General features: G+C 36.4%; 1 protein-coding gene across 5 annotated transcripts in view; it reads right to left on the reverse strand.

The window, feature by feature from the left end:
• The window catches only part of LOC138712041 (EGFR adapter protein-like), a 1,474,549-nt gene that overhangs the window by 196,437 nt on the left and 1,259,112 nt on the right, over positions 1-19,000 (reverse strand). The gene's annotated exons all lie outside the window — the stretch shown is intronic.

Here is a 19,000-nt window from a genome sequence, read left to right on the forward strand (position 1 = left end):
GCATCACAGCGTAAATATAAATTCTATTAAAATAAATACATAATTTTGTCCATAAACTGCAGATTTATTATGAAATTATTATTAACTGGGGAAGCTGAGCTTTTTAGCTTACATTGACGTTACGCCACTGAAAAATTCTTGAGTGAAAACGAAAATTTCTTGAGTAAACCTGAAATCTTCACACTGCTTTATTAAATTATTATGTTGTTTAAGATAATAATTATGAATTATTGACAATTTATATATTCAAAGTTTTACGTAGACAACAATTCTAAGATACTTAACATTATTTAACATTCAGAGTTGTACGCAGACAACAGTTCTAAGTTTATCATTATAAGGTTTCTTCTTCTATTTGTTAGCACACACGAGAACTGTGAAAAAAAAATTCATAGTAAACATTATAAACTGGAACCCATATAGCTTGGAGTGCTCCATCCACAAAATCACTGTGATCTTCACGTAACGACAGCAAACCTTATAGCACTGAAAGTCCAGGACTATTTTTAAATAATGTCCTTCAGTTCACTGTATGCATTGTACTGCTATATTAGGAGATAGATTCTTTAAGGTTGTCACCTGATCAAAGAGAGGTTTCAAACTGCTTTCATTTGCATCAAACCGTTTACGAACCATTTCAACTCACACCATCTAGCGCCAGCATTCCAAACCTTGTGCATTTTTCAAACAGAACTTCTAAAATTGCCAAATTTAGATAATGTATTTATTAATCGCTGAAAAATTGCGTCTTTTCGCGAATAACGAAAGAAAATATGCTAAATTCGCGAGTCATAGGATTTTTGCGATTTTTCGCGAGTTGAAACGTGTAATTATATATATTTTTTTGTGTGAACCATTTTTTAAACTATGTTTAATTGGTTTTTAGTTCTTCGCGATTTCGCGAGTCACGAATTTTGACTGTCTCTATGCATGATTATCAGTGGATCTGGAAGTCAAGGACGAAGGGTTTAGAAGGCATTACGAAAGGACACAGTGACACTTGTAGCGAAGAAAGTCGCAGTTGAGGCTTTCCTCGGGATTCTCCTGTTTTCCCACTATAAGCAATGCCATAATTCTGTTAAGATCTCTGCATTCCATTATCATATTCACGAGCATTTCTCCGATCACAGTTCGGCGACGTGAAGAGGAAGTTTTTCCTGGGGCATGTCGGGTTGCCTACATGCAAACTAACTCAAATAAAAAAAGTCAAGCTTTAAATCGTTGTCAGTGGACTGTCTACCGCAGGCATGTCAAAACCCTGCACATTGTGCACTGGTCTCTGTGCAATGTGCAGTTCCTATTCCTCTAGCTACCTGGAGGGAGTGAATCGGCTTGGAGGGGAACGCGACAGGGCTGTACATTACCTGCAGTAGCAGAACAGCTTTGGTTTCAGTAACACAGATCAGTACGGGTGTGCTCATTGAGCTGTGATTGTGAATGCGTTATGAAAATAAGGTGAGGAGTCCAGAGATATAACGAAGAAGAGAAATCACGAATCATTGTAACTGTTTTCCTCAGCCAACAGTAATTATTTTAAAATGAAAGGCTTTCATCATATCATGTGGACCTAATAGTGATGTGAGAATTTAAATCAGGTTAGTGAAGTTCTCAAAATATGATATTCGCCAGCTCTTATTTCTTAATTAGTACACTCACGGAAAGACAAACATGACAATGATGTTGTTTTGGAGTCTGTACTAACACAGCCGTAAATGGTTATACGACTTACAACTTTTATTTTATAAGCTGATAAATGGTGAGAATATTGAGTGAAGAATACATATGAGGGTCTTAATGTTGTAAGGGAAGGAAGAAAGCAACTATTTGTAAAGCGAAAAAATGTTCTCGAAAAATAATACATAATGGCGAATTTTCCATCTCACGTTACTATATTATCTTAATATATTTACGTTAATAAATCTTTAAACCTGACATAAAGAAAATGTCCTTGCGTCACAGCTTGTGAAGTACTCTTTTAACTCAATTCAGTAACGCTCCGAACTTGCTGATACTTGCTCAACATTTTCCAAATAAACTATATATTTATAAATTTAAATTCAAGCTTAATTTATCCAATTTATTAATAATAATGTAAATTTATATTAATATACAGTGTAAAAGCCTCACAATGTCCTATTGCATGTAATTGGGGGTAAAATATTTTCTTTAACATTTGTGCACCAATGGTCCCAATAGCCTAATGCTTGAGGAACAATGAAAGAGTATTACTTTGAAATAATCAGTACCTACTATGTAAAATGAAATACTGTGTTCGTTTTTTGTTGTTTCGAAATTACTGCAATATTTAAATTTTCTTCAAATACTGTATACAAATCGTGTAAATAAATGATTCTTTACAAACGACTCCTTTGTGAATTGTAACTGAGTAAGTCTATTGTTTCTTATGTTACAATTATTGTCAAATATAAACTCTTACAATAATTGTGTTTTTTCCTTCTGCTAAGTGTGTTTATAATGTCCAAATGTTAATTTAATTGAACACTAGAAGTGCAGAATAGATTCTTGTACATCACTCCCGCTAAGAACTGGAAGGAGCAACACGTGCATGACGCAATCTGCACAGACCGGCGTTCCGTGCACATACACTGCACTTTCAGTGTCTGATTTCTGACATGCCTGGTCTACCGGATCTTTTTATATTTCTAACATCTCCATGTTCTCTGAATTTAGATTCTATACTACTCAGAGTTAGGGTTGCCAACTTTCATTGGAGAGAGAACCGGATATTTTCATAAAACAAAATGTTAGTATTAATTGACTATACTATCCGACCTTTCCTTAAAATTATTTATAGTTGTTGTTTAGTCAACTGTCCGAAGACAGGTTTGAACACCACAAGTGATATCAACATGGCACCACTTATGAAGCAACCAGGCCAGGAGATAATGGGATAGCGTAGCGAGTTCCTTTACCTCTACTTATTATTATTATTATTATTATTATTATTATTATTATTATTATTATTATTATTATTATATACTTACATTTAACTATGTATTTAGGAACAGCACGTCCACATCTGTGGAGTAACGGTCAGCGCGTCTGGCCGCAAAACCAGGTGGCTCGGGTTCGAATCCTGGTCGGGGCAAGTTACCTGGTTGAGGTTTTTTCCGGAGTTCCTCAATCCAATACGAGCAAATGCTAGGTACCTTTCGGTGCTGGACCCCGGACTCATTTCATCGGCATTATCACCTTCATTTCATTCAGACGCTAAATAACCTAGATGTTGATAAAGCGTCGTAAAATAACCCAATTAAAAGAAAAGGAACAGCACTACATACTGGTAGTGCACCGCGGTGAAGTAACGGTTAGCATGTCTGACTGTGAAACGAGCGGGTCCGGGTTCAAATCCTGGTTGAAACATGTTACCTGGTTGAGGTTTTTCCCGGTGTGAGCAAGTTCGACGTCCTATGCAAATAGGAGGTAATTTACGTACTTGCAACTAGGGAACGGTTTTCTAGATGCGTACCTGTTTTGTTTGCTACGTCCTAGATGTATCTATGTTTCATATACACAAGAAACACCTATTAAAATCCTATAGGACGTAACACGCCTAAATCAACCATAAACTCCTATAAATGCTTAGAAACTATGTATGTGCCTAAAACGCCTCTTTTTTTTAGTATTGCACGTATATTTAAAATAAAAATATTGGTACTGAAATGGAAAAATTTCCCAAACTATAAAAATGTTATTTAAAATGTAAAAAAAAAAAAAAAAATTATTTTACAAACACTGGTCTAGCAAGGTGGTTCTATATTGGTGTTAGAATGGGAGAGAAGAATATTTTACCTAATTTCCTGGAACCGAAGTTCGTTTGGAAAATTCCACCCTAGTATAAAAGAGGTGATAGGTTGTTCAGGTTAGGCGAGAGCTTACAAATTAGTTTTCATATAAGTGCAGCCCCGTATGCGAAATGAAACTGACCAATCACCAATCAGTCTCTTTCATTGATAGAATTTGAGTCTTCAGTTCAGTGCCAGTCATTGTCAGCACCAGTTCTTTGTACTTAAATTAAATTTAAATTAAATTATTTATATTCTGCCTAAAATGCAACATTTACTAAATTAAAATTATTATTTGCTAATTTTATACAAACTCCTAGTAGTCTTAAATCTCTCTTTTTATCACCTAGAAGTCCGTTTCCTATTTATAACAATTTAAACAGCCCCTTTGGAGGAAATTCACTCAGACCCCTATTACTGCCTTAATGTCTTAACGTTCTTTTATAACTACAGACGCTAAGAAAAGTAGGATACTGGTTGGGACAAGTTACTTGGTTGAGGTTTTTTTCAGCGTTTTCCCTCAACCCATTAAGAGCAAATGCTGGGTAATTTTCGACACTGACCCTGAGCTCATTTCGCCAGCATTATCACCTTCATCTCACTGACACGATAGATAACCATAGCTGCTGATAAAGCGTCGTAAAATAACAAATTAGAAAAAAGAAGAAAAGGTAAGATTGAGTATAAGGGCTATTTCATCTCAAATCGACCGAAATATAGAGAAAATTGACCTTGCTATTTTTAAATACAATGAAACTTTTTCTGTCCGTAGAGAAATATGATACATTGCTTTGTGCAAAGTTTGAGGCGTCAGAACTTCATAGTGTTTAAATTAAAAATATTTTAATTTATCGTATTTTCATAAAATTAGCAACTTTAAACTGTTGTGGCTCCGAAACCCTTTCACCCAATGATCAAAATCATGGTTTATTTTGATGCTGAAAAGTTAAAGTTTATATTGATATGTAAACAGTTTTTCTTACTTTTTATGGAAATGGATAAATTTATATTTTTCTTAATTAAGACACCTTTGCCAACGAAAAAAATATTTTTAAAATATATAGTTAGATTCCGCATTGAAAGTAGAAATACACACGTATTTTTTACTGGTACAACGTTAATAAGAAACTATTGAAAAATCAAATAAAGAAAATAAATAGTACGCGTGTGAGCTAATCACCTGACTGTGAGGCGGGAACTAGCCTAGGCAAGCAAGGCCAGGAGACAAACACGTGATGTTTCGTCTAGTAGCGCATAGCTGGGCTAGCTTTATCACAGGTTTTCATAAACATAGGAGTAAAATGACGCCCAACGCTCGCTTATCTTCATCTCTCGGCCAGTGCTTGCTGTGTTGCGCCTTTCAAGTCTAGGCGTGTGAATATAATTTATTTAATACCCCCGAAACTTATTGCCGTGACACTAAGCAAACACTGTTGAATCCCTCTTAATAATGCAAGGTTTTTTCTCAATATGTTTTTACATTTTTACAATTGGGCAAAAAGCCTAAAAGTAAGTAAAATCAGATTATCTGTCTCTCTGTAAACAATAAAAATAGGATTACTTCTTATCATAACCTACCAAATGTCAGCTTCAAAATGAGCTCTCGTTCAATGTTCTGCAGTAAATGGTTCCAGAGTTCTGAGCGCTGAAAAAGGCTTGTTTTTCTAAAATACGCTAAATTTGTCGCTCAACAATATGAAAACCGTTTGACTTTCGATTATATACTTTTGCAAGTGCACTCTCCTCAGCACCTTGTATAAATAGGGAAAAAATTAGAGTAAAAAATGCGAGGTTTTTTACTGATCGATTTCATATGGAATAGCCCATAAGGAAGAATGACACGGAACACCGGGTTGTTCAGGAAAACATTTCGCCACAGACCGCACAGTATTTCTTGGAGAACAGTCGATGAACTCTTCAGCTGACTGGGATGTGATTAAGTTTATTTTCATTTCACAAGTCTCTAGAAGACAGTCTGAGTGCGAGATCTGAGCGATGTATCTAAAATGAAATTCAAATCATCTGGTTGTTTGCCCAGATCATTCAAGTTAAATCCGCGTTAGAACTCGGGTTTTAGCTGGACGCTTGTACAGTGAAATCAATTCCCTAGACTGGGGATAGGAGGTGGGGAATATGATCCCACAGTTCCGTTTCATTTTCTCATTAGTTGAATGGCAGAGACGGTCCAGGGTTATTGAACATTTTGTACTCAGTTTCCGTGTACAGTATATTTAAAAAATACTTCGGTTTGACAAAGCGACAAATGATCATTCTTCTTCGCCATTAGTCTAAATTATTTTGCATTCCTGGCCAACTTCTAACTAGTCAGAATATTTATTTCCAATGTCAGAGCATTTTTGTAGAAACTTCAGGCACTGCGATACAAGAAGATTATCTGCTTAGTATACAGCACAATGTGTTGTTTAATTCTGTACATTACTGGAGTAAAATAAATTAACTTTCCATTCATCGGCATAGTTAGGATGATATTTGACATTTTCATAATCTTTCATTGTCTTCTTTATCGACTATAAAAGTTGCATTTAATTTCGTTGACTTTACCCATACAAGAGAGTTCATTATGTGAAGTGCTGTGCTAAATCATAAGGTTCAAAATTCGCAACACAAAAGTATGTTACACTCATGTTTTATACATCAGAGTCTTTGGCTGTATCACACACTTGCAATACCGTTTTCCAGCCGTTCAGTTTTCAGGACATAGTATACCACCAAAGGAAGAAATATCATATATACTTCGGTACATCACAATAATATGATATGCGTAAATAATCACTTAGTGATTTAAGACGGAGCTTATTCCGTCGAATCCCGGCCACTTAGTCTCTCGTAATGAGTGCACCTCTGCACATAGTGTGTTGGACATTGTGCTACTGTCAGACATCTATCACGCAGTGCATGAGGGTTGGCCATTAAAGGAAAACTAAGAGGTGCAACTTAAACCGAGAGGATTCGATCCGGCATTGGAAGTGGAATCCGGTGTGGCTTAGTGGATAAAGCGTCAGCACATAGAGCTGAAAACCCGGGTTCGAGTCCCGGTGGCGGAGATAATTTTTCTTCGCTGCACCCATCCTTCACCAAAAGAAAAGCTTAATCCAAAAAATCCACCTCGTCCTGCCTTAAGATTATTAAAGAAAAATGATATTTCATTAGTGACATTCTTGATACCAGAAAATGCATGTTCTCTTCAAAATGTTTTGGATTCTGAACCAGTGCTGAATGAAAATCATCCCTGAAAGTGAAATTAGTGAACATGAATAAGAATATTTTGACACTATAGTAAAGGAGTTTTCATCTGTAGCATAGATTCAGAACTGATTTTCTTAATATATATTCTGTTTTTTCTTATTAGAAATTTGAAACAAATGCTATTTTATTTCTATAGTATATTTATATAAAAAATGTAAGGGCTAATCGGCTAAAATTCTTATTTTGTATTATTTTGATAAGCTGAATACTTAATGTACTATTATTTCATATTATTAATTCAATAAAGTTCGTGCATGTTAGTAAAATAACACTTTTCTACTGGTTTTAATCTATATGTACTCTAATTGAAGAAGTCTCAGATTTTCTATGCAATAATGACTTAAGTTTACCACACTTTATTTACAGATTTTTAAAAATGGGTTGTGTATAAATTATAACTGATATTGGATTTGAACAATTTATGCAGTCTAAAATATTATACAAAACAAACGATACAATGGTTTCCTGTCGTAATCACAGGATACAGATTTGCCAAGTCCGCTGTTCCATCGGACAGGTAGCAGGTCTATCAGGGGAAGATGATAGTTGAGAAGTGATGATGAAAGGGTAATAAGGATTGGGAAGAAGTCGGATCGTGGCCCTTGAAATTGGTACTATCCCAGCATTCGCCTGAAGAGACTTTGAAAGTCACGAAAAACCCAAGACAGGATAGACAGCCCCTGCGATCCAAACCCGAATTTCCCGAATGAAAGATGGGAATGAATAATCATTACTGTACACCGCTGAATTCAGTTAATAATAATAATAATAATAATAATAATAATAATATGAATATGTCTCGTGACGAGAATATTATACGAAATGGAAATATAAAAATTGTAAATTTATCTTTTGAAGAGGTGGAGAAGTTCAAATATCTTGGAGCAACAGTAACAAATATAAATGATACTCGGGAGGAAATTAAACACAGAATAAATATGGGAAATGCCTGTCATTATTCGGTTGAGAAGCTTTTATCATCCAGTCTGCTGTCAAAAAATCTGAAAGTTAGAATTTATAAAACAGTTATATTACCAGTTGTTCTTTATGGTTGTGAAACTTGGCTCTCACTTTGAGAGAGGAACATAGGTTAAGGGTGTTTGAGAATAAGGTGCTTAGGAAAATATTTGGGGCTAAGAGGGATGAAGTTACAGGAGAATAGAGAAAGTTACACAACACAGAACTGCACGCATTGTATTCTTCACCTGACATAATTAGTAACATTAAATCCAGACGTTTGAGATGTGCAGGGCATGTAGCACGTATGGGCGAATCCAGAAATGCATATAGAGTGTTAGTTGGTAGGGCGGAGGGAAAAAGACCTTTAGGGAGGCCGAGACGTAGATGGGAAGATAATATTAAAATGGATTTGAGGGAGGTGGAATATGATGATAGAGAATGGATTAATCTTGCTCAGGATAGGGACCAATGGCGGGCTTATGTGAGGGCGGCAATGAATCTCCGGGTTCCTTAAAAGCCAGTAAGTAAGCAAGTAAGTAAGTAAGTAAATAATAATAATAATAATAATAATAATGATAATAATAATAATAATAATAATAATAATAATAATATCATCATCATCATGATCTATGCTACGCTGTTATTACGAGAACAATGTGTGTTAATTGCTATGTCCGTTAGCGAGAGGAGGTGAAGCAGAGGGTTGGAATGAGGGGTGGAAGCCGGCTCCCTCTCTCATTATCCCTGGAGGTCGCAGTCGGAAACCGCATCTCCATACTAATTGCAGACTCTGATCGAAGCTATCGGGTTTCAAGCAATCAGAACGTTTCCAATTCCCTTATCACGAGCCGCCGCTGCAAAACAGTCTGAATTTATTAGACCCCTTAGTCAATAGTAGACTTTGGTAACAGAAAAAACTTTCACGACTTTAATAATTCCATCTATCTTTTGCTTTCCCTGCAGTGGTGCCATTCTAATTTTCTAACAACCGGTTCTCTATGTTAATGACCGCAAATGTAATAATTCTAATATCATTTATATCAAGGAACATAACAATAAGCGGCTATAAATAAAGGAAAATTGCAATGCAACATGTCATTGCAGAATTAGGCCTGTATGTAAAGCACAGTAATTAAAAAACTTACAAATGCTAACTGGCGTCATCAAGAAGAGCAGTATAGAATATTCACAACACCAGCTTGTTTGAATAGTTGGCCACAGTGGTAAAGTGTTTGAAACATTCAAAGATGCATCTGCATATGCACTTGCACTCTCTAGATACTGTTACATCAATTTTCTTAACTTTTCACTTTCCGAAACATAAACCATTGTATCTCTACCACCTATTTCACTTTTCTCAGGCGCCACTGCTACCACTAACACTACAAAAACCTTCATATTATCCTCATCTATTCTCTACACTACACTTACATGAAACACAGCATGCACAGCGTGGCCCGTCGAAGTGATGTGCAGTTTGAAAATGGGTCACAGTCCTGCCATCTACCCGCAATATACGGAACCCGAATCACGTACGTGAAGTGGGTAAGCATTGGATACACATAAGCATACTGTAAAAATAAAAAAAACTTGATCGAACCCTTTGACGCCTCACTGCATTACAGTACTACACTGATTGCTCTCTATTAAGATGAGATATTAGATTCAAACATAAACGCAACTTAAATTATACGAACCGCTACCAGCCCAATGACCAATAATGCATTCAGTATTGCCATCACCATAAGTACTTTTAGTGAAAAAGTATTTAATTCAAATGGAATAAAAAATTGTAGAATATGTGTTAAAAGAGGAAAACGAAGTATATTAATGTGCTTAATATTGTATTTTGTAGAAGAAAGTCTATTTTTTTTAACAATGTTTCTGAAAAATACGTTTCATTGCTCTGTTTGCGGTATTAGCATTGGAAGAGGAAGAGGTAGATGACTGTCGAAGTAATCACAGATGGGTTTCATATTCTTGTCCTGATTGTCTGCACACTTGACTAGAAATAACAATATAATAAATATGATTGCTTCGAGCTGTATTGTCGTTTATTTTTGCATTATATTTACTGCGATATTAAAATCTGGAGGATTTCTTGTTGAATTAATGTTCTTCCTTTCTTAAACAAGCTAATATTTTAACATAAAAAGTTTTAACAACTGGTTCTACGAACTTAGACTAATTTAACAAGCGGTTCTGGCGAACCGGCTGAATGACACCACTGCTTTCTCTTTAAATTTGTAAATTTAGTTTACCTTCACTATCATTCTAAATATATACAATGTGAGTGAAAGGTACGGAACATTGCTTGTAACTTCCCTACTTTCATTTTATGAAGAAATTCTATATGCAAAATTATAAGGGTTGAAAAATAAAATACTTTGAACAAGTTTTCAAAAACTATGTTTTTAATTTATAAAGGAGTCTGTTTTCGTTAATGACACCATGGTTTTATTTTTCCATTTCTGACTTTATTGTGTTTCAAAACATAAGCGTACCTACAAAATGCAAAAACATTTCTTATAAATAAAATGAAATCGATTGTTTACACAATGAATATGCAGCATTGAAATTTAACTGAGGGGGGGGCACGGATAGCCCAGCACTGCGACCTGTTGAGATCTATTGCGCTAACCCTCCATATGGAATGAGTTGCGTGCCACAGATCCCCTACGCGCACCGACCTAATCACATGACTCCCTTAACTATCGGTCCCTACAGCCAACAGAAATCCATATACCATTCCTGCTTCGGCAACTTCCCCCAAGGCCCCCCTGTCGGTCTGAGGCGAAACTCCTCCCCCGAGTAGGTCCGCCTCGAGTGCTCGTTGTAGAAGCCAGCCAACGTCGCTTAACTGCATTCCAAGGAGGCCGGTCGAGAGAGCCAGTAGCTTCGGGAGGCCGCCTGTAGAGTGATCTGAAAGCATAGAAACGGGATGATGAGGAAAGGATGATGGAGGAGGAAAGGAAGTGGCGAAGATGAGTGGGGTTCCAATCACCTGATAAAGTTACTTGATATTCACCCATAGGAGTGAGGGAAAAAACCCGAAAAACCTCACCCAGGCATCTCGTCTCGGGACCGCTGGGATCGGAGTTAGACTCGCTAACTCCTCAGCCACAACGGTGGACACAAGACATAGGCGTAATTACGGTATACCAGAAAAAAAATACTTTCATTCTCTCTTCAACAAGGTAGTGTCAGTTACAACATTTTTCTAGCATCGATTTGAACCATTTAAGTTTAATAATGCTGTTTTTAATTAATGTCCATATAGAATGACTTACGTAGAATCTGGAAAACAAAGAAAATGGAAATCGAAAATATTTCAGATAGAGCCCTTTTATTCTCACCCAGCGATATGTTGTAGCAACCTAAAATGAAGGTTATTCAATGGCAGATTGTGTAATATTTTTAGAGCCTGCTTTCGTTAGTTTACTGTTGATATCGGCAGCTAAATTTTAGTGCTTAAAATTTCTTTTATGGTGTCTTATCAGTGTAGAGTTTTAAAAAGGGATTTCGATCTGACGATTTCAGAAAGTTTCCTTGCTAGACCAAAGTTTTGTCTTGAGGGCGAGACAAGGATTGTCCTGCGTAACCCACTGGAAACTTAGCTCAACAAGCCCTCGGATCGACTCCTTTGTAGAATAACGGCTTTCGTCACGTTATCGAACATCAAAACACGAACACCACCAGTACGTGTTAAGAGTAGGTGGGGTGAAGAGGGTGGCTAATGAGGTAAATATAATTAATCATGCTTGGCGCTGGTGAGGGTAGGGGTTGGTACAAACTGAAGAGAGCTGAAACTGCCCCCTCCCGTTACCTCATATTACTCCGGCGGGGTACTTGGCTGCTATTCTCGACTTGCTTTGCAGACCAGTGTGATGATTATTCATTAGTTTGGAAATCACGCCTGTGCTCTATATTGTGCTGGAGTGGAGGCTTGTCAACATCATTAACTCAACCCTCTAACCTCCCCCCTCCTCATCCCTTCAACGAATATTTCCTCTACTCTTCGGACAAATGAACAAACACGGTTGAAATTCTCTCTTCTTAACAAGGCAACTGTTTGACCATTAATTTGTTTTCATGGCAAAAAAGTCAATATTCTATCAAAAGCAGTACAGATTTTATAATTAACCCCTAGAGGTAGTATTTAAAACCCAGTCAGTAGAGTAAACTGTTCCTAGTAGTTATTATTAATTATCACGCATTTATACAAGCACACAGTAATATTAGTTTAAGGGGAGAGGATGGTATAGGTTGATTTTGTTTTCCTAATTGATAACTTCTTTCCTTTTTCTATATGTAGAAATATCATTGCTGTAAAAGGTATCCCCGTAACATGCCATGAAGGCACTTGGGGGGCATGGAGGTAGAGCTCCATGCTTTCCATGACCTCGGGACTAGAATGAGGTGGTGTGGTCGGCACCACGCTCTGACCGCCTTTTACCCCCGGGAAAGACCCGGTACTCAATTTTATAGGAGGCTGAGTGAACCTCGGGGCCGGTCTGAAAGTTTGGCAACGAGAAAAAATCCTGTCACTACGTGGGATCGAACCCCGAACCTCCCAGTCCGTAGCCAGCTGCTCTACCAACTGAGCTACCCGGCCGCCAATATCATTGCTGTAAACAACTTAAATTCGAGATAAGTTTTTGAAAAGTAATTTCTGTGGCCTAAATTTTGAGAAGGAAGGATATAGTAATTAAAAAATTGATGTATTTTAGCCATTTTTAAAGATAAATTTAAATTTTCTATGATATTTTACTCCTAGAAGCAAGTTCTTTAAAATGCATGAAGCATAATTTTGATATTGGGTTTCATAATTTTAGGATAAAGAATAAAATTTAGAGCGAATTTAAGAATTTTTTAGAAATGTGGAGACATATTTTTAAAATGCAGCAAAATAAGAAATGTTTATTACAGAGGAAAGTTTCGTAATAACCTAAAGAATGAGTGTTGCATGTTGCATTAGTAGTTCCGAAAATACACAGTGTTTTCTGAAAAAAGGTTCCAATATTTAGAGAGGAGATAGTATGCATCAAAACAAGAAACAAAAATCCTATAAACATCTGAAAAATGAGCAAATGTTTACCATCACTGTAAGAACAGCATATCTTCCACTGTGAGCTCTTTGGCAAGAGGAAACAGAATGCAGCCGTTTGTCACTACGTATTACACAACATATCTTTGTTTGTGTTTGTATCAATAGGACGCTTAAGCAGACGGCAATAGTGAATAGTCAAAAATGTATTCTGAGTTGAAAGTAATTTCAGACTGTTGTTTCATATAGACCCTTAGAATGTACAAAAACAGTTACGATATATTACCGGTTGTTCTGTATGGTTGTGAAACTTGAACTCTCACTTTGAGAGAAGAATAGAGGTTAAGGGTGTTCGACAATAAGTTGCTTAGAAAAATATTTGGGGCTAAGAGGAATGAAGTTACAGAAAAATGGAGAAAATTACATAAAGCAGAACTGCACTCATTGTATTCATCTAACATAATTAGGAACATTAAATCCAGACGTCTGAGATGAGCAGGGCATGTAGCACGTATGGGTTTAATCCAGAAATGTATATACTTGTAGAGTGTTAGTTGGGAGACTTGAGAGAGAAAGACCTTTGGTAAGGCTGAGACATAGATGGGATGATAATATTAATATTGATTTGAGGGAGGTGGGATATGATGGTAGGGACTGGATTAATCTTGCTCAGGATAGGCACCAATGGCGGGTTCTCTAAAAGCCATTTGTAAGTAAGTAAATCATAGACCCAGGCTTCCATTTGTAAACCGAAACAAAAATAAAACATTCAAACTAACACGACTATAATTTCACTCCAGAAACTGCGTGACTTATTCTTCGTGCCGATATATCCCTGATACAGAGCAGAATTTATGCTAAAATTATATATTTTATGCAAATAATTAGCAGATAAATTTACTTGTAGATGCTGAATATGAAGAAAATCCACCCAATTACACTGGACAACAAATTTAAACTTCGTTTCTGTCCTTTAGATGAAACTATGTAATTTTAATTAAACGAGAGGTGCTGAGTTCATTTCTGAAAACCACAATTTTATAACACATACTTACCATTTTTATGGTACACGCATTTCACTTATTACACAAATTTGTTACACTAATACATAAAGCAACCTTTGTTTGACCAAAATTCACAAATTAAAATGTCTTTTTTTATCTTTCACGTTTATAGACAGCTTCTGCAATCTCTCTGATGAGTGACCAGCAATATTCAGCCAGCATACTTGCATTCCACCTTCCACTGAAACGCTTTTCTAAGGTAGATATTCCTTGATGAAACCTCTCCCCGTGTTCATCGCTTACAGCACAAAGGTTTTTTTTGGAAAGAAGTCCAGGTGGCTGTCAGTACTTTCAGTGACATGTTGCATCCCATAAGGTGAAAGTAGTGCAACATTTCACTAACATTAAATAATTTTTATTTTGGAGAAACAGTACGCGCTGGACAAAAACTAACTGCAGATTCGTTTTTGCGACCACAAAATACATCGAATACATATACTTTTATAAAAAGGACACATTTCATGTTGTACAGTGTTATTTGGGAGAAGTTGCTGTAGACAGACTGCTCGAAACCATCATACTTTTCTTTTACTTCGTACAGGGGAGAGTTGAGTTTTCGTAAGCAACGGGTATTGGTACGCACCTAAGTTTTAGGATATGACATCACTATATGGTCGTATTCGGTAAGTTAGTTTTTTTTAGTTGTTTATTTAATGACGTTGTATCAACTACTAGGTTATTTAGCGTCGATAAGATTGGTGATAGCGAGATGATATTTGGCGAGATGAGGCCGAGGATTCGCCATAGCTTAACTGGCATTCACCTTACGGTTGGGGAAAACCTCGGAAAAACCCAACTAGGTCATCAGCCCAAGCGGGGATCGAACCCGCGCCCGAACGCAACTTCAGACCGGCAGACAAGCGCCTTAACCGACTGAGCACGCCGGTGGCTCGGTGAGTTAGTATAGTGGCAACATCGGTAACGTGTTCGGGCTGTACTGTCGATTCAAGCGCTTCCAGTGTGTCAGTTGATTTGTTTGCAGTTTCCTTATAATTGTGTGGCTTCATTGTGTTTGAGGCAAGTAATATGCATCTGAATGATCTAGATTTGATGTAATGTGTCCTAAAAATACAACTAATTACCTGCTAACTTGAGTATAAAGGTCTTCTGTTGCTTTGCTTCCATGACAATTCAGAGCTAAACTGTTCTAATGGCAACAGTTGGGGTATTCGTACGCTGTTTGTGTCCTAGTACCCCTCCTGCGTTCCTACATTCAATCCGGAAAAAATGATCCTAAGAGTAATTGCCTGTCTTGTGGTGAATTCGGTAAAACATTAAACTCTGGTATCGTCGAGTCTCGTGTTCAGGATGGGTTCACTCAGATTGCAGTGTTGCTGAAACTCCTCAAAATTTCATTTGTGACATTTGCCAATCTACATTTAAACAAAATTTAGTATTAGGTTCCTCTAATTTGTTGCATATTTTTGCTAAATGTTGATTCTATATCTATTAATTTAATATATATTCAAATTGAATTTGTACCCGCGTACCACTACCCCAACTACCTGCGTTCCATTTCCCACTTTTGAGGGTAATGGCATGCATTACAACTTTTTAATGTATCATCAATAGCAAGGAATGTCGTTTAGAAATACATTTTGTAACTTGTAAACATTATTACAACCTAACTGTTTTATTATGTGCGAACATTACAATGTTATATTAAAATTATCTTGAAATTTATAACAATAGGAAGTTAGGTACGTGCAATTACCCCACTCTTCCCTAATGGAAAAGTAAAAATAGATTAGTAATTAAAATACAGTAGAACCTTGCTAAAACGTATCCTCTATTAAAAGGAAACCTGCACAAACGAAAAATAAATATGGGAACGGAATGATTTCCTATATAAAATAATACTTCAAAACATTAAACTGCCTAACGCGAAAACGGAATCATTTTTGGGCACCATTTAGGTAAAAAAAACCTGAATAAAACAGATAATTTTAAGGGTAACTGTAGCTAAATTCTTTCAAACCATTTTTAATTTTGCAATAATACTGTACGAAGCATGACAATTTTTTCATGTGACTGTACGTGCAATGATCTGGAAGACTTTCGCTATTCTTTGTCAGGCGTTGGGGGGTGAAGCTTCTCTAACCATGTCATTATTCTGTGCTTATTGTCAAGGACCCGGGCAGATTACTGACCTCCTGTACCGTTACTTCTTCCAACCCTCTTGCATTTTCTTTCATTTATTCTCAGTTTTGTGCTAACAAGTGAATACAACGATAAAGAACAGTGCGAATAGAATAAAACTGTGAATAATAATTGTAGTGTAGTGTCAATTTAGTTTCAAATTTCCGTGTATTTATTCTGAGTTTTGTGTTAATATGCCAATACCGGCACAGTGTTAAATAACAGTGCGAATAAAGTAAAACTGTGCGATTTAATAAAAAAGCCCAGATGACCAGTTCTATCATGGAAGAGTGGCTTCATAATTTTAATGGAGCAATGAAATGTTAAGGTCGTAAGATCATACTGTTTTTAGACAATGCTACCTGCCATCCAAAGATTGATTTGTTTAACGTGAAGTTGATTTATTTTCCATCAAACACAACTTCAGTTGCACAACCGATGGATCAGGGAGAAATTTACACTCTAAATTGATGCAGGACGCGAAGGAAATCCTACAACGTTCCCTTTAAAAAAATGTCGCGGCAATGCACTTTAAAAGAAATGTGGGGGCCAAGAAACTAGGGCGCAAAGAGAGGGAGAGAGAGGATGCAATACGTAATTTTATGAAAATAAAATTCACTTTGCATGTACTATAGCAACTTTTATTTCAAATAATTTCTTCATTGTGTTCTTCGTACAGTGAGCATATTACAGTAGTTTATTCTTAAGAGCCATTCGCAATGAAAATTAAACATAACCGTAACATAAACACAGAAGTTTGCGGCCAGGTTATCAAATGGGATCATTCACAATGATTCACATAAACATTGTCATAAACATTGGCGTTAGACGTTAACATGAAAGTTTGCAAACTCCAAACTTTCATGCTTATGCTTTCGTGTTTTGCAAACAGTATACAATCGTGGAGCGCTGATGTATACGACAGAATATGAGGAAATGGTTACCAAGTATCTTTGCGGTTATGTTTATGTTCCCATCGTGAATGTTCTTGATTTTACCGTAACGCTTACATTTTTAAGTTAACGCTTACGTTATGTTTAATTTTCATTGTGAATGAGCCTTTAGTTTAGCCAAAACTCAACCCTTTGTAAAACAAAAACCTGTGAAAACGGAAAAAAAAATCTGGAACGATCGCGTTTCGTTTCACTGGAACTCTCTGCCGCCTGAAGTCAAGGGCTGCCGAACATTGAAATCTTTCAAATCCAAGTTAGAAAATTATCTTATGACGAGTTGCCAAACTAACTTACTATTATGACAAGTGTTGTATTGCATGTTTCTACGTATTCACATTTTTTTATGTTCTAGTGATATTTAACTTATTTTATATTTTTGTTTTCATATTTTCCGATAATGGTATATCTCTAATGTGATAAGTTGAGCTATATATAATCATAATTTTCCTTGCTGTGTGTACTTAAAAATATTGTATTCATTGTATGCTTTGTACTGCACAATTGTATTACTACTATTAGTATTATTATTACTATTAGGCGTATTATTATTATCATTATTATTACTATTCTTATTTTTATCATTATTATTATTATCATCATCAATAAGTCTTATTTTTTTATACTTTGTATGCCTCATTTATTTTGACATGCTGTTCACATTTTATTATGCTTTTTTCTTTCTTTCTGTATGTTATATATTATGTCTGATTTCTCCTTACTTGTTGTTTACATTTTATTATTATTATCTTATTCAGTTTTGTGTGTAAAATTGTAGTGCACTTTGTAAATTTTTAGTGTTTTTGTAACGCAGTTTTTACTCCTGGTTGAGTGTTAGAGAAGGCCGTATGGCCTTAACTCTGCCAGGTTAAATAAATCTTTATTATTATTATTATTATTATTATTATTATTATTATTATTATTATTATTACTGTATTACCGATGGGAAAGAGAGGTCTTTGCAACGAGTACTGGAAGAGGCCGAAACGCAGTTAAGCAAAACACGGCGTAATTTGCGATTAGGCTTACTGATTTATCATGATTCAATTCCGAGATGAGGTTTATGAACCTCGGTTCCGAGTGTACCAATCGAGCAATCGGTGATACTGCTCGAAAGCAGGTGGCAGGGCGCTGCATTGCGTAGCCCACGGCGACTTCCCACCGAGCGCAGTCCCGTGCTAGTGACAGGGGCAGGTGATGGAGGGATATTGCACCCAGCATGGTTCCTCCAAGTCTCACTCGCGTCTGACAGGCCTTTCGTCTTATGTGACGCGTCGACAGCAGAGTGCAAGACTCAAGTTTGACGCAATTTGGTTCAAAGGGATCTGTTGTGACCAGATATTATTTGGCTGTTTACTAACACTGGCTTACTGTAGTTCCTCCATTATAATCTTTTCGCTGTAAGAAAAATCCTAATATAAACAATAGCACGTGACTGAAGTAAGGCTTCATTGGCCACTGTTTGGCGCCATAGATTCTCAGTACATGTTCCCGCCTACTGTTGTACATTCTGTTTCATGTTAAACATTTCCCGTTACTCGTCAAGTAGACCTACCCTCACTACTATGCATTCATTTGCTTAGGAAATATTTACTTTATAATTACTCGAATTAAAACTCACGTAACTTATTATATACATTTAAGACTATTTGTTTTTCACCGCTTTTGAGAGGGTTTCTACTCTTATGTTTAATAACCAAACACACCGAGGATGCAGAAGCGATCAGCGTATTCCGAATCTCATCGGTCCGGTGGCATCAATGACGT

Source organism: Periplaneta americana, chromosome 13 (assembly GCF_040183065.1).
Source record: "Periplaneta americana isolate PAMFEO1 chromosome 13, P.americana_PAMFEO1_priV1, whole genome shotgun sequence".
NCBI classification, from domain to species: domain Eukaryota; kingdom Metazoa; phylum Arthropoda; class Insecta; order Blattodea; family Blattidae; genus Periplaneta; species Periplaneta americana.